We start from the raw sequence: 15,743 nt of genomic DNA on the forward strand, positions 1-15,743 counted from the left end.
GAAAAAAATCACTCTTGATATCATCCATACTATGAGAAAAAAAATAATTCATCAAATTGATATATATATATATATATATATATATATATATATATATATATATATATATATATATATATATATTATTTACACAAAATATAGTTATATATAATAGCAAAACATATTAATAAACTAAACAGAAAAAAAACATAATAAATAATTATATATAACATTTATAATATCTAAAATATTTAAAAACTAAATAACTTATTATATTTAAAAACTAAATCACCCACTTGAACGAAAATAAACTCAACATCATTTGAGTTTCCTTTTGTACTTGTTTGACATATAATATTATCATCAAACATCTTCTATTCTCTTAACCAATTACCATATGTTCAATTGTAGCTTTTGGCAGAAGAAAATATGTGAAATAAAGTCAAAATCCTATCAAATTTTTAATAAAAAAATTAAGAAAATTCTAAAGTTTTGGATTGAATTGAATAACTAAAATTGAAGTAATAACTGGTAATGAGACCCGTGCCTACGCACGGGTATATGTGTATTTTTTTTAATTATGTTTTTGGATATGTATTTGTTTGTGTCATTATATAATTTATATAAATGTATAGAAAAATAATAGTGTTATATGATTAAAATTTATAATTAAATTTTTAAGATATATATCATATTAAAATGAAAGCATGCAAGTAAATTATGTAATTTGATCATGTAGAAAATAAATGTATGAAATTAAATTATGATATGATCATGTAAAAAATAAATGTATGAAATTGATGTTAAAATATTTTTAAATAGAAACACAATTCAATATATACAACTTGAAAGATAAAGGAATATTCACATGTATTTACTAGTGTAGAAATGCATTTTTACCTCGCCTTATAGGTCTCGGTTGGCGAGGAACCGAAGCATATAATGGCGTGACAATTTTGCAATTATAGGCAACTTTTATGTCTCGGTTCACATAAAACCCGAAGCCAAAAGCGGTTATAGGCCTCGGTTCAAAAAAAACCAGTGCCAAAAGAAGTTATAGGCCTCGGTTAAGGAGGCCCGAAGCCAAAAAGGTTGCCAGAAATTTCAAAAATGTCATTGACGTTCAGACTTATAGGCTTCGGTTGGGGAAAAGCCAATGCCAAAAGGGGTTTTAGGCCTCGGGTGTTAGGGAACCGGGGCCAAAAGGGGTTATATGCCTCGGTTCTAAATTGAACTGAGGCCATATAGTTTAATTAGGGCTAAAGATGCTACGTTGCAGAAAGCTTCGGAGTACAAGGATTATACTGCTGAGAAGGCTAAGGAAGGGAAGGACACTGCAACGGGGAAGGTTGGGGAGTTGAAGGACTCTGCTGCTGATGCTGCTAAAAGAGCTATGGGCTACTTCTCCGGCACCAGAGATGAAACAAAGGTTAACTTCAACTTCCAAGAGCTGTTCTGTTGAGTTATTTAGTTGGTTACTATTTTTTCATTGTTTCTTCCTTGAACAGGTGAGTGGAACGACACGCTCATGTGCCCACGCCACCGGCACTTTCCCTCTGCGTAACGCCGTCGGCACCCCCGTTCTCCACTCCCTGCTCTCCCTCCGTAATGCCGTAATCCGCAACCGTTTCGAATGGAACAACAAAACGAACCCTCTCCTTCGTGCCCCCAATGACATTACCCTTTCAAAGCCCCTCTCTAAACGCAGACTCCAAGCCGCTATCAAATCCGACGCGTCCTGCTTCCAGGACCGCGTTGTTCAGGAGGTGCTACTCATGATTCTCGAACCGGTTTTTGAACCCCGGTTCTCCCCCAAATCGCACGCTTTTCGACCTGGTCGAAATGCCCACACGGTTATTCGCACCATTCGGAGTAACTTCGCAGGGTACTTGTGGTTCCTCAAAGGGGATTTGTCTGAGATTTTGAACCACGTGGATCCAGAAGTTGTAATGTGCTCCCTTGAAAAGGGTACTAGGGATAACAAAATTCTGGCGCGGTGGTGAAAGTGGAGGAGAGTTTGTTTCCCGTTCCCTTTCTCTTTCCCTTCACCTCCACGGTGGCGCTCGCAACCACGGGAGGCAGCGTAAGCCATTTCTCCTCCCATTTCTCTGTAGAAGCCTCTCGAGGAAGCTGTTGAGTAGAAGCTTCTGGAGAAAAGCAGCAGCGGTGAGGGAAGAGGGAAGCCAAGGCGTGTCATGGTGCTGCTGCCATGAGTGGTGCCGCAAAAAATTTAATTAAAAAAAATATTTTTACCCTATGGCTCCGGTTCATTTAGAACTGAGGCATAAAATGGACTCTATGACTTCGGGTAACAACCGAGGCCAAAAGGTACCTTTTGACCTCACCCCAATATGCCTCGGTTCCAGACCCGAGACAAAATGAAAAAAATAACCGGGGCAAGAAGCCCTTACTGCATTGGTGATTGACATATGAAATAAAGAAAATAAGTTAAACTTAAAATATTTGTTTTTAAACAAATAGTAACATACATATATGAATAAATGCAAATAAGTTGTGATTTGTAGTAAAAGAATATTGTTATATATATATATATATATATATATATATATATATATATATATATATATATATATATATATATATATATATTAAACATATTTTAAATTTTTTAGTTGGCATTTCTTTTAAAGAAACCATCTTTTCTCATCTTTAAAATTTGATTCTCAATGACTCTATTATATTTGATATTTTCATTTTTTTAAATTTAAATTTAAGTAATGTAAAAATAATGTTAGTATTTTTTTTCTTGAATGTCATAAACGTGCTTTCTTACAAGAATAAGTATTTTTAGATGTAGTATTTGTGCTATTATAAGATGTAATAAAATTACAATTATTTATTTTATAAAAAAGTCAAAGGATACAACAAACAAAATTCTTTAATAAGATTACCACCAACAATCTTCAAGTGAAACATCTTTTATATAAAAAATTGATGTTTAAGAAAAGTGATCAATAAATCACAGTAGACCAATGAACATTGGAGTAAGAGAAATTTATACAAGGCCAATAACTATTATAAATGTTAAGAATTGGATTAAGTCTAATTCAATTTCACAAAATCAACTTATAATATAAAATTTGCAATCCACTTATATATTATAAATTCACTTTATCTCTAATCCTAATCAATGTGGGATCTCCAACAAAAAATAACAAAATGATCGGATATCAGAAATGTTTTATCAGTAATATATATATATATATATATATATATATATATATATATATATATATATATATATATATATATATATATATAAAGATTGAAAACATAACATAGAGTGATATGAGTCCTCACACAGTAATCAATTCCATTAACCTTTAAAGATGTAATTGATGAAAATAGTAGAAAAAGTCCAAGGACTAGAAAAAAATAATACTAGTATTTAGAATAAACATAATCATACCACTGTTACCAAAAACAATGAGTATTAGAGTTTTCATGACATCCATGAAAGAAAATAAAAAATTATTAGAATGAATGAGAAAAAAAAATCTTAATATCATATTAGGAGAGAAAAAAAAAATAAAACAATTCATTAAATTGAGATATATTATTTACATAAAAATGATAGTTATACATAATAACAAAACATACTAACAAACTAGACAAAATAAAAAAAACCATAATAAATAATTATATATAATATAAAAAATATTTAAAAACTAAATAATCAATTATATATAATATTTATAATATCTTATTTATTTTATTTTATTTTATTAATTTTCATATGAGTTAGATCGATCAACTCGCTTAAAATGAAAGTAAAGTAGAAATGTAACTCCAAAAATGATTCAAATGAAAACTTTAACCTACTCAACATCATTTGAGTTTCCTTATCTACCTGTTTGATGTATAATAATATTATTATCATCAAACATCTTCTATTTGCTCAACCAATTACCATATGTCCAATTGTAGCTTTGGTAGAAGAAAATATATGGAATAAAGTCAAAATCCTATAAAAAAAAATTAAGTTTTTATCTTTACCAATCTTTAAAATTTGATTCTCAAAAGACTCTATTAGATTTGATATTTTCATTTTTAAATTTAAATTAAGTATATAAGGAATGTAAAAATAAAGTTAGAATATTAAATATTATATATATTAATAGGAAAAAAATACTACTATAATTCATTTTATATTTGAATTACTTTGCAAAACTTGCATAATGTATGGATTTCATTTGTTTTACATTCATATTAAATAAAAGTTATGTCAAATTAGTTACCAAAGTAGATTTTATTAATATTGTGTAATTATAAGTCATCGGAAAGAATATTGTTAATACGGTGTTGTACTTGTATTTAAGAGGAAACAAAATAGTAAAAATATGTTCAAAATTGAAAAATAAAATCTAAGGATTATATAAGTAGATCTATTTGATGGTAAGTAAAAGGAGAAACAAAATAAAAAAATAAAAATAATAAGAATGTCTCCTATTTTTTAATGATTTTTTCTCTATTTTTTTCTTAATTTTTATATTTTCTTTCTATCAACATTCAACCAAACATAATAGAATACTACTTTTGTTTTAATACTTCATCTAATTTATAAATAAAATTAACTATTATTTTTATTTAAAAATATGTTGATCCTAAATCTTCAATTGCACCTCATTCAAAAAGGTAATCTTGAGTTGACTATAGGCAAATGCACATAAAGTGAACAAAAAAAACAGCATAGCTATCTAAATAAAAATAAAGAATATAAAAAAATGTGAAGAATATAATAAATTGTAGTTAGATAATGATTTATGTTTTGACATAAAGAAAGACATACAAGCTTTTAGTTTTGAATTGATGAAATAAAACTAAAGAAAGAGGGAGTGATAGTGTGGTAGTAATAATGAATTATTATGAAGATTTATAATATAATGAGTGAGCACAGAAATAGATAAAAAATAGAGATATAATAAAAGCTTAACGGTTGAAACTGTAAGAGAAGAGAGGTTTTGTACGTGTCCTTTACCTCTTCGAGATCCAAAAAAACCCAGGCAAACCCTATCACTCTAAACCATTCTGCCGCCAACCCATCACCAGCAAGTCCCTTCTTCCCTGTTCCGGTCTTCACTGCCTTGTGCAACGCGTGGTCGTACTATCACTGTGCACTCTGCATTTCCCTTTCATTATCATTATCTTTATGTTTATCTGTGATCCCATGAGGTGACATCCACCTTCTTCTGCTATTCTCTACGATGCATCTTCTTTCTCTCCACGTAACTCCACTACCTATGCACCTACATCATTCCATTTCTAATGCACCTGTTCTTCATCGAAAATCGTGAAAAGCATCCTAAACTTTTTATGTTTTAACCTTGTCAAATGGTTTCCTTCTGATGTTGTTCGGTGCATATAAAACCAAGAGTGTCGGATTTGATAGAAAACAAAAATCTTTGAGAAGAGACTGGTATTACTGGTATACTATAGTATAGTATAGTATAATATCGCATGTACTACAATATAAAACCAGTCTCATCAAATGTGAATGATGGACTTGCTTTTGCATGTACGTGCACCTTCTGCTACTTTTCCAGCTCATATTCATCGCTACCAAAAATATTCTGCCATACACGTACCCTAGTGAAATGCCTCTCCAACCATACAAATGTGCCACATATGCTATAATACAATCAATGTAGATGCAGTGTGGGAGATCTTTTATTTTTATTTTTTCTGAAAAAAGAAACTAATAAAAACTGTGCATACAAATGATACAATTAGTTATAAGCATGTGTTTGATTCACACGCCTTTAATGTTAATTTTCTTTCAATATTCTGAATATAGGCATAACCTAGGTTGGCAATGCTTTAGATGGTTCAGCTTAAAAACATAAGTTTCCTAAGATTGGTGATCTCAGTTATTGTTAGAATTATGAAATATAAATATAAATTTTAACTGTCTAGTATAAGTAGGTAAATAATAGAGATTAAAAATTAGCTTAAAATGACATGATAACTTGTAAGAGTGATGTTCCTCTAAGTTTTATTATTATCCTTCAGATTTGTATGTCTTATTGACATAATAATATTATTCAAATAGATGTAATGGGGAAGTGGTTCTGAAGAGTAAACAGCACTTTATCTATTATACATATCCTTTAAAATTTTAACATTTAAGAATATAAATAAATTATTACTTGTATTTTTTCGGTATACTTTTAACTTAATTTAATTCCGATCATAAATAAATTCTGGATTTTAAACTTTGACATTAATGAATAATATAAAATGAAAAAGTGTTTTAGAAAATATATTAAAAGTGTCTAACTAATATATAGTATTTATCCATTGAAAAACTAAAATTAAAATAGAATCAGCCATAGAAATTAGAAACATAAAATATTAACCTAAACATGAAGGGATTTGAAAGATAGTTGATTGTATAGAAGGAAGAAGAAATAGAGAGTCTGAAAGAAAGAAGTAGGCTGTGTTGATAGTTGAGTTGATTGGTTTGTGGTTTCAGAGTTTGAACACAAAACAAGTGTTAACTTCGTGCTTCACCCATTTTGAAGTGGCAGAGTTAAAGTGATGAAAAGGTATATGAGCATGTTTTGTAATTACTTAATGCGATGGGACACATTATACCTATTTCAAGAGTACGGACTCATCTTCATTCAAATTTACATTATTACATTTTTTTATCAATTTTGTAAACAAAAATGGACCAGAAAAATTATTAGACACAGGGGCTACTGATATTAATTAAATTAAGATGCTCTATCCTTTTTTATTAAAACAAAAGTCTCGTTATTATTTAGATGGGTATAAATATATTTCTTTTTTTTTTAATTTTAGGAATTAGTTTTTTTTTCCAATTAAATTTATTAATTATTTTTAATCAAATTTAATTTATTTGATATTTTAAATATTTTTTATGATAATATTTAAATTATTTATACCGTTTAATATATTCATAACACTTAAATCATTTATTTAACTTTTTGAATTTATTCGTAATAGTGTTGTTGGAGACTGTAATGATCATAAGTACACATCCAACAAAAGTGTCATAGGACGCATTATTTTTTTATAGAAATAATGAGGTTTCAATAAATAAATATATATATATATATATATATATATATATATATATATATATATATTTATTTATTTATTTATTTATTTATTGATGTCTTGAAGCTTGCATTACGTCGCCAAAAGCTTAACATATCCGTTTTGAAGTCATAGTTTGATTACCTGAATAGTTGTTTATGCTTTAAATAAGTTACTAATTAAAATGTTTGTGACATCATAAATTTCAGATGGGTTGATGCTCAAATATAAGTAAGTAATTACTTTCTGCACCTCCATATTTTCCTCTACATCTCCCTTTACATGAAATAATCATTTTGTCTTTGCAATGTATATATATCTCTTGCGCTTTTTTGGCTTCTTGCTTGTAGATGCATCAATGGTTTAACCATTCCTATTAAACAAAGATTCAACATGCACTTGTATTGAACCATTTCGTTAATCCGGACTAAACAAATATTTCGAATCAAAGAAAATAAACTTTCGAATTCAACAATTAAATGGTAATACATTCCGGATTAATACCCAATTTTGTGTCAACATAATTTATTTATTATCGATTTTTCTTAAAAATAAAATATAAATAATAAATTTCTTCGGGCGCAATAATTGAAAAGAATAAAAGAAAGGGAAAATGAAATAGGCTAACCAAAGCCAATACAGAAGCTCCACTCCAAAAAAAAAGCAGAGTGGAAAAATATTGTTTACTCCTCCACGAAGAAAACATTCGATCCTTCTGTTAAATCATCTACCAAAATCTATAGATTGGTGTAACATTTCACTCAAAATTACATTACTACTAATTAATATAAGATAAATAAATATTTATATTATTTTTTTAAGTTTTTAAATATTATATGCTCTTCGTGTAAAATCATATTATATTTATGTAATTAAAAAAAAACATAAACATGTAACTTCGAAAGAAAAGGAAAACTAAAACGTAAACATGTAACTTCAAAAGAAAGAAAATAAATAAAATATAAACACGCAAAATAAAGTAAACAAGTACTATGTGACAAATAATATATATATATATATATATATATATATATATATATATATATATATATATATATATATATATATATATATATATATATATATATATATATATATATATAGATTCAGTAATTTTTTTTATAAATTTATATGCAAATGATTATAACATTCGTACATTTTTAAGATACTATCTAATGTGAAATCTCTAAAGAAACAAAAAAACAAATGAACATGGGAAAAATATCATTCTTTGTTATTATTTTTGTAATTAATTACAAAGTCTTTTATAGATCGTGAAAAGTAACCTGATCGACTAAACAAATCCTGGTTAACAAACTATCAGTAAAGATAAGAAAGTGATGAGTAAAATATACAATGGTTAACATTCCCCGACATACCGGAATGAATGTTAATTATTCTAAGCTTGTGAACTGATGGAGGACTATCCTAAGATTCCATACAAGAAGAACTTTAAAATGAACTTTTACAATTTAAAGGACCTATAACAAGGGTAGGGAGCAAGAGATTGAAAGATCAAAACTATTCAAGGCTCCTAATGCTATAAACAATCTGAAATTCAAAGAATATAAAGATCATGGCTTGAAGCACATTTGAATATAGTTTTTAGGAAAATTGTTTATGTTTTTAGACTTTGGGTTTCCTCTTAGAAATTAGTTATGTTCTATATTTTTGGGCTTTGGGCTTTCTTTTATAAATTAGTTTATGTTTTGATGTTTTGGGCTTGGGCCATCTTGTAGGGTTCTCAGGTTTCCTTAAACTTATATGTTTATATATAGAGGTACCAAAAACAATGTAGAGACTTTTAGTCATATATTGAATTTGATTTCATTAAAGAGAGGATTCTCTTTGTTCTTGGCTTAGGCTTCCGGGTTCTTATCAAAGATTAACATCTTTGTGGCGAATCTTCACTTGACTTATCAATTTTCTAGATTGTGGCGTCCTCCATATCTGTCTTATCCCGCGCTCTTCTCTGATTTATTCGTGTCGTACCTATTGAGGATTCAAATTCAGAAACGATCATACTTTTTCCTGGATAGGATCATATCATCTAGTATCTAGAGCAAGGTTCTGGTTTGAATTTCTTTTACTATGTTATTTTTCTGTCATATTAAAAAGAAAAAACCTACAATTTTTCAATGTCTGCTTGTTTTGTGTTTTGTTTTAAATTTTGTTTGTTTCATTTGTAAGGATTAAAACCCCTAAGGTTGTTTCCAATTTGGTTGATTTTTTTTATTTGGCGTATTTTTTTTTCTTTTATGTTCTCTGTTTAAATTGTATATTTGTACATTTGATTCATGGAAATTATTTGTTTTTGTGTTTGGGATTTGCAAGTGCACTTACCTTGATTTACATGAGTATGAGGGTTTGAAGGATAAAATTGTTTAGTTTGTTTTTGTGTTGAAGTGGAATATATATATATATATATATATATATATATATATATATATATATATATATATATATATATATATATATATATATATATACACAAAAAATATTGTGGATCAAAGTCAAAAGAAAACAATATATATTGAAAAAAAAAAGGATAAAAAACAGGGGGGGAGTTCAACACAACTTTTTGTTACAATTTTATTTGTGGTTTATTGATATCTACTTGCAATCAGTCTTTCTCTTAGAGTCTCCGTGTTGTCTCCTTTAAATCTCTTTGGTAATCCTATTATTTTCTAATTTTAATTTTTTTGTTTTGTGTCTTTAAAATTCCTTGAAATTTTGTAGAGTTTTGAATTTTCTTTATCCTCTAAAGTCAAGATTTAGATCTCGCAACATTTTTCACATGGTTTGTTCACTATTTGCTTAAGTTACTAGAGTTCTTTGTCAAGCCCTAAAGGGAATTTGAGTGATAAAAGGTAAGAGAGTACATTCAAGAAAAAGCCTCTAAGTGTGATACACGAGTGGAAAATTGAGTGAAACACTTAGCGGAGTGGTGAGGTCCTAAATATATTTTATTATACTAACATTTTCTTGTAGGAATTAACAAATATTGAGTAATGAAACATGTTGTCACAGAAGCATCCTTCTGGAACTGGTTTAACATATGGTTTAAATTATCCTACTCCTAACCAAGATCATTTGGTTTAAGGACTTGAACGTACCAAGAGAGTGGCATGTAGAGATACACCTAGTGTTTATGAGGTCTTGGTAGCAGACGTTAATGCCTTGGAATCCATAATTATAAAGCTAAATGGCAAGATTGCTAGTATTAAACGGAAGAATAATCTTGATAGAAAATCATTGTCAAAGACAAGTACACTAAGATGTTTTAAATGTGAAGGCTATGGGCATGAAACTCATCAATGTCCTAATGGGGATGGAAGTCCCATGACTCATGAAGACCTCAAGAACTACATTTCATACTTGAGAGAGGAGGAAGAAAGGACAATGCAAAAATTAGATATATTGAAAAGAATGCAAGAGCGAAAACTAAAAAGAGCCCATGAGAAGGAAACACTTATAGAAAATGAAGTATAGGAAAAGAGAGAAAGAGACGAGAAAGAAAATAGAGAAAAAGAAGAGAAAGAAAAGAGCGAGAGAGAGGAGAAAGAAGAAGGAGAGAGAAAAGAGAAAGAAGAGCGAGAGAAAGTAAAGAAAGAAGAGAGTAGAAAAATAGAGAAGGAAGAAAAGAGAGAAAAAGAATAGAAAGAAAAAAGCGAGAGAGATGAGAAAGAAGGAGAGAGAAAAGAGAAATAAGAGCGAGAAAAAGTAAAAAAAGAAGAGAGTATAAAAAGAGAGAAGGAAGAAAAGAGAGAAAAAGAAAAAGAAATAAGAGAGTATTATGAATTGTCAATAAAAAAGGTACTAACATTCCTCTTATTGTTTTATTGCCTATGGACGATTTATTCATCAAAAAGCAATGGCATCAATAATGGAAAGATGAAAGGATACTTAGGGAAGACTTATTCATCAAGCAACAAGGAGATGAACAATGGGAAGACGAAATGATGATAAAAAAATACACAAGTTTAGAAATATATGCTCATGAATTAGCTTGCTTACCCATTTCTAATAAACCTATAGGTGATCAAAGTCATACCTATAATTGGGTTGTTTGTTTGAGCAATATTCTTTTTCTTTTCTTTGAGCATTTTATCTTTAATTTAAAATTGTTTGATGATTGGTGCAAGTGGGTATTTGATCTTGGAGGCAGAACTCCAAAATCTCTTATAATAAGAGATTGACCTCTTTCAGGATCCAAATATCATTTTAGTAGAATTTCTATTATTTTATTTTCGATTTGTGTCTTTGATTTATGTTTGTGTTTGTGCATAGGACCTTCTAGAATTCGGGTCAAATTCTTTCCAAACAGGAGAGAATGATAAAGAATCTTCAAGTGAGACAAATTTGAGGACAAATTCTCTTCAAGAAGGAGGGAATGATAGAGGACTATCCCAAGATTTCATACAAGAAGAACTTGAAGATGAACCTTTACAATTTAAAGGACCTATGACAAGGGCAAGGGGCAAGAGATTGAAAGATCAAAACTATTCAAGGCTCCTAATGCTACAAGCAATCTGAAATTCAAATAATATGAAGATCATGGCTTAAAGCACATTTGAAGATAGTTTTTAGGAAAATTAGTTTATGTTTTTAGACTTTGTGTTTCCTCTTAGAAATTAGTTATGTTCTATGTTTTTGGGCTTTGGGCTTTCTTTTATAAATTAGTTTATGTTTTGATGTTTTGGGCTTGGGCCATCTAGTAGGGTTCTCAGGTTTCCCTTAAACTTTTGTGCCTATATATAGAGGTACCAAAAACAATGTAGGGACTTTTAGTCATATATTGAATTTGATTTCAATAAAGAGAGGATTCTCTTTGTTCTTGGCTTAGGCTTCCAGGTTCTTATCAAAGATTAACATCTTTGTGGCGAATCTTCACTTTACTTATCAACCTGTTAGATTGTGGCGTCTTCCATCTTTGTCTTATTTTGCGTTCTTCTCTGATTTATTCGTGTCGTGCCTATTGAGTATTCAAATTCAAAAACGATCATACTCTTTTCTAGATAGGATCGTATCATCAACTAGATATTGAAAAGGTCCCATGCGAGTGATTTAGTGAATAAATTTACACTTTGATCTTTAGTGACAGATATTCGTGTATCAAGACATGCTCCCCAATTTGAATTAGAAAAATAGTATAGATGAAATGAAGATTGGGTAGAAAGAAAAAACTGTTTTGCAGGATTGCCTTTGATGTAATGAAGAGTGCGAAGAGTTGCTTGCAAGTGAATAGAGGTAAGATGGTTGGGAAACTGACTAAGCTTGTTTACGACAAGGCTAATGTCAGTTCTGAAATTTGTTAGATAAATCAGCCTGCCAATCAGTCTTCTATAACCAAAAGCATAGGAAGAGGTTTCTCAGTAGATTTGGACACCTTAAGGGAATATTTAATTGGTGTTGAAAAATGTTTGGATGCCAATACTCCAGCATCTTGCAAGAGATCTAAAGAATATTTTCTTTGATTAAGTAAAATACCTCTAGAAGACCCAGATATTTCAAATCCTAAGAAGAACTGTAGAGAATGAAGATCCTTAATGCCAAAATGTTGATTCAACAAAGATTTGACTTGAGTAATTTCATAAATCATCAATCAAGCACAATAGTAAAGCCATTGAGAGATTTCTTGGTGAATAAGAAATAATCAAACTTTTATTAAATAAAACCAGCGACAACAAGGGTTTAAGAAAGATTGAAACTTTATTGTCTACTAGCTTGGCAAAGGCCATATAAGGATTTGCCTAATTTCCAAACCAAGGTAGGATCAGAAAGATGCAACCCAACTGGTGGTTTCATATAAACTTCCTTATCCAAGTCCCCATGTAAAGTAGTTGTATTGACATCAAGTTGTTCTAGGTGCCAATGTTGAATAAAAGCAATTGAAAGAAGCGTTATGATGGTGGGCATCTTAACAACCAAACTAAAAGTATCAAAAAGATCAATGTCTTTGGTTTGAGTAAAGCCCTTTGCAACTAAATGGTCCTTATGCCTTTTGATAGACCCATCTGCTTTGTGTTTGACTTTAAACACCCATTTACAACCTGTGGTTTTCTTTCCCCTAGGAAGGTGCACCAACGTTCAAGTACGATTCTTATCCAAAGGATGTAATTCAATCCTAATTGCTTATTTCCAACAATCAAACTTAATGGCCTCTTGGTAGGTTGAGGGTTCAGAGACACAAGAAATAGATAAACATGAATGTTTGTAAGAATAAGAAAGACGATCATAAGAAAGATAATTGGAAACAACTCCTTCTTCCTCTTTGTATCTCCTTTCTCTTCCATTCTCCCCTTTGTAAGCTTGTGTTGTCCATGACAATGGAGAGCTAAACCCATTTTTGTTGGGGTTAGATGTAGCCACTAAACTCTTGTGTATTTCCAAATGTTTTGAATATATATATATATATATATATATATATATATATATATATATATATATATATATATATATATATATATATATATGTCTCTTTCATTAAATGCTAGTACTCTTATTTCTTCATTTAATGTTTGCATTGATTTGACTATTCATTGCATGATATTTGGTTCATTGGGTGTGAAAATATCTTTTGAAACCTTGATTTGGAACAAGAAAACTCAATGAAGCTTGTATCTATGAATGAGGCTTGACCTATTGGTTGTCTTAAACCCTAGCGCATAAAGCGGGTTTACTTATTAAGAGTTCAAGGATTGACTCTTAATAAGTAAACTTAGGCTCATTCCACTATGGAATTAGGGTTTGAGTAGATTTGTGGGTTGACATTAGCATATTGATGTAGAAGATGTAAAATTATATATGCATGAGAGCAAAGTAGGTGAATTCTAACCCCCGACAATACCAATTCATATAATTTCTAATCTCTTCCATTGTCTAAGTACCTTTAACTTCCAAAGTTTATCTTTAATCATTTATGCACAAATTTACTTTCTTATATGAAACTCAAAATTATGAATTCATTCTTTAGTTTAAATTAGTTATTAATTGTATGATTAATTAGTATTACACAAGTCTCTTGAAAAATGATATCTCGGTCTTATCGGTTACTTTTTGCTCGACCTGGTATGCTTGCCAAAGTCATAAGAAACCCTCGAGGAAAGAATTTTAGTCTTTTTCAATTAGTATTGGGTGTCTGTTAAAAATAATGAAGGTGCAGGAAGAAAACAATCACAAAAAGCCTACCGTTATTCCCTTTTGGGTCTACGAGGCCCATCTTTGATAGATATTGGTAATTTAAAGGTCAGTGTTCTGTTTACACCCTTTATTTTTAATTAGACTTAATAGTGTTTTTTTACTCAGTTATAGTTTTGTTTAACTTCATTATACTATTTGTCAACTTTCAATTTCATTCATAATTTTTTTTAAAACAAGTTAGAAAGTTATTTTTATCAAATTGATCATGACAACGCTAATATAATAACAAGTGACATGTATGTGATAATTTTAATAATGATGTGTTATTTGCTCTTAACAACATACATTACTGTGACAATATCTTTACCATGGTAAATTTGATACGAGAAACTTTGTTGAATCGTTTTTTAAAAATAGTGAAACTAAGTTAAGAATGTTCAAAATTGTAAAAAAAAAGTTTAATAAAATATGATAACAGCAGAGAAAGAGTTATTAGGACTTTTAATTACTAAATATAACTTATCATCTCTAGCCTTAATGAATTTAGTTAATAAAATTACAATAGACGTTCATCGTTACTGTAAGTTTATAAACTCAGTTTCTTTAATACTAATACAAAAATTATATTCCAATCAATTTTAGACTTAATTTAGGTTTTTTAATTAAATTTATAAATTTAGATTGATTTTGTAAGTAAGAAATTTGATTCTTTTTCTTTCATTTTAGCCGGCGAACCAGGCAATATGGCTCATGTGGAGTGGGTCAAGATTTATACCCATCATTAATTGGTCGGTTAACCTATTTTTAGTTGATTGGTATATTCAGATAAAACTCATTAAAATACAAAAATAATATTTTCAAAGAATTGTATTTCAATTTCAATAAATTAAGGGAAAAAAATACTCTTTAATGAATTTGTTGGACACCATTTCATTAAATTAGTTTTACTCTATTGTAATTGTTGGGTTTTAATAAAAAAATATTTATTTGTATATGTTATTGTTTATGTTTCGGGAAATGTTTTCTTTTTCAATAATACCCTTAATTTAATTAATATGAAAAAGAAATATCAGTCATATTAACATAATGAGAAAATGTAATAACACCTAGATATATACTAAACTAGAAAAAAAAATGATCCAAGAATAATATTATAATTACATTGAAATTAGAAAAGATAAATAAATTAAAAGAGACTAAATGGAATCACTAAACTGCAAAACAGAGCATGGTCTTAAGTGAATAAATTATGAGTTTTAATCTTAGAATATATTATTTGAAATTAGTTTTGTAACCATTTTATATTATTTGAAATAAATGATAACCGTTTGAGGGAAAAGTGTGGTTGCTTATGTCTTCATTGCCAACGTTGAATAATGAATATTGTAGAGACAATGCATCTTATCTATCAAGTTGTGAATACTTAACATGCATTCTAAAATGCAAGTTGAGTCCCACATCGAAGGTAAGATAATCCACCTCCACTCGAATGTCTGCCATCATGTGTGGGACCAGAAACCACTGGTGTGCATTGTTTA

Source organism: Vigna unguiculata, chromosome 3 (assembly GCF_037176805.1).
Source record: "Vigna unguiculata cultivar grain cowpea cultivar isolate G323 ecotype 2 chromosome 3, ASM3717680v1, whole genome shotgun sequence".
NCBI lineage: Eukaryota > Viridiplantae > Streptophyta > Magnoliopsida > Fabales > Fabaceae > Vigna > Vigna unguiculata.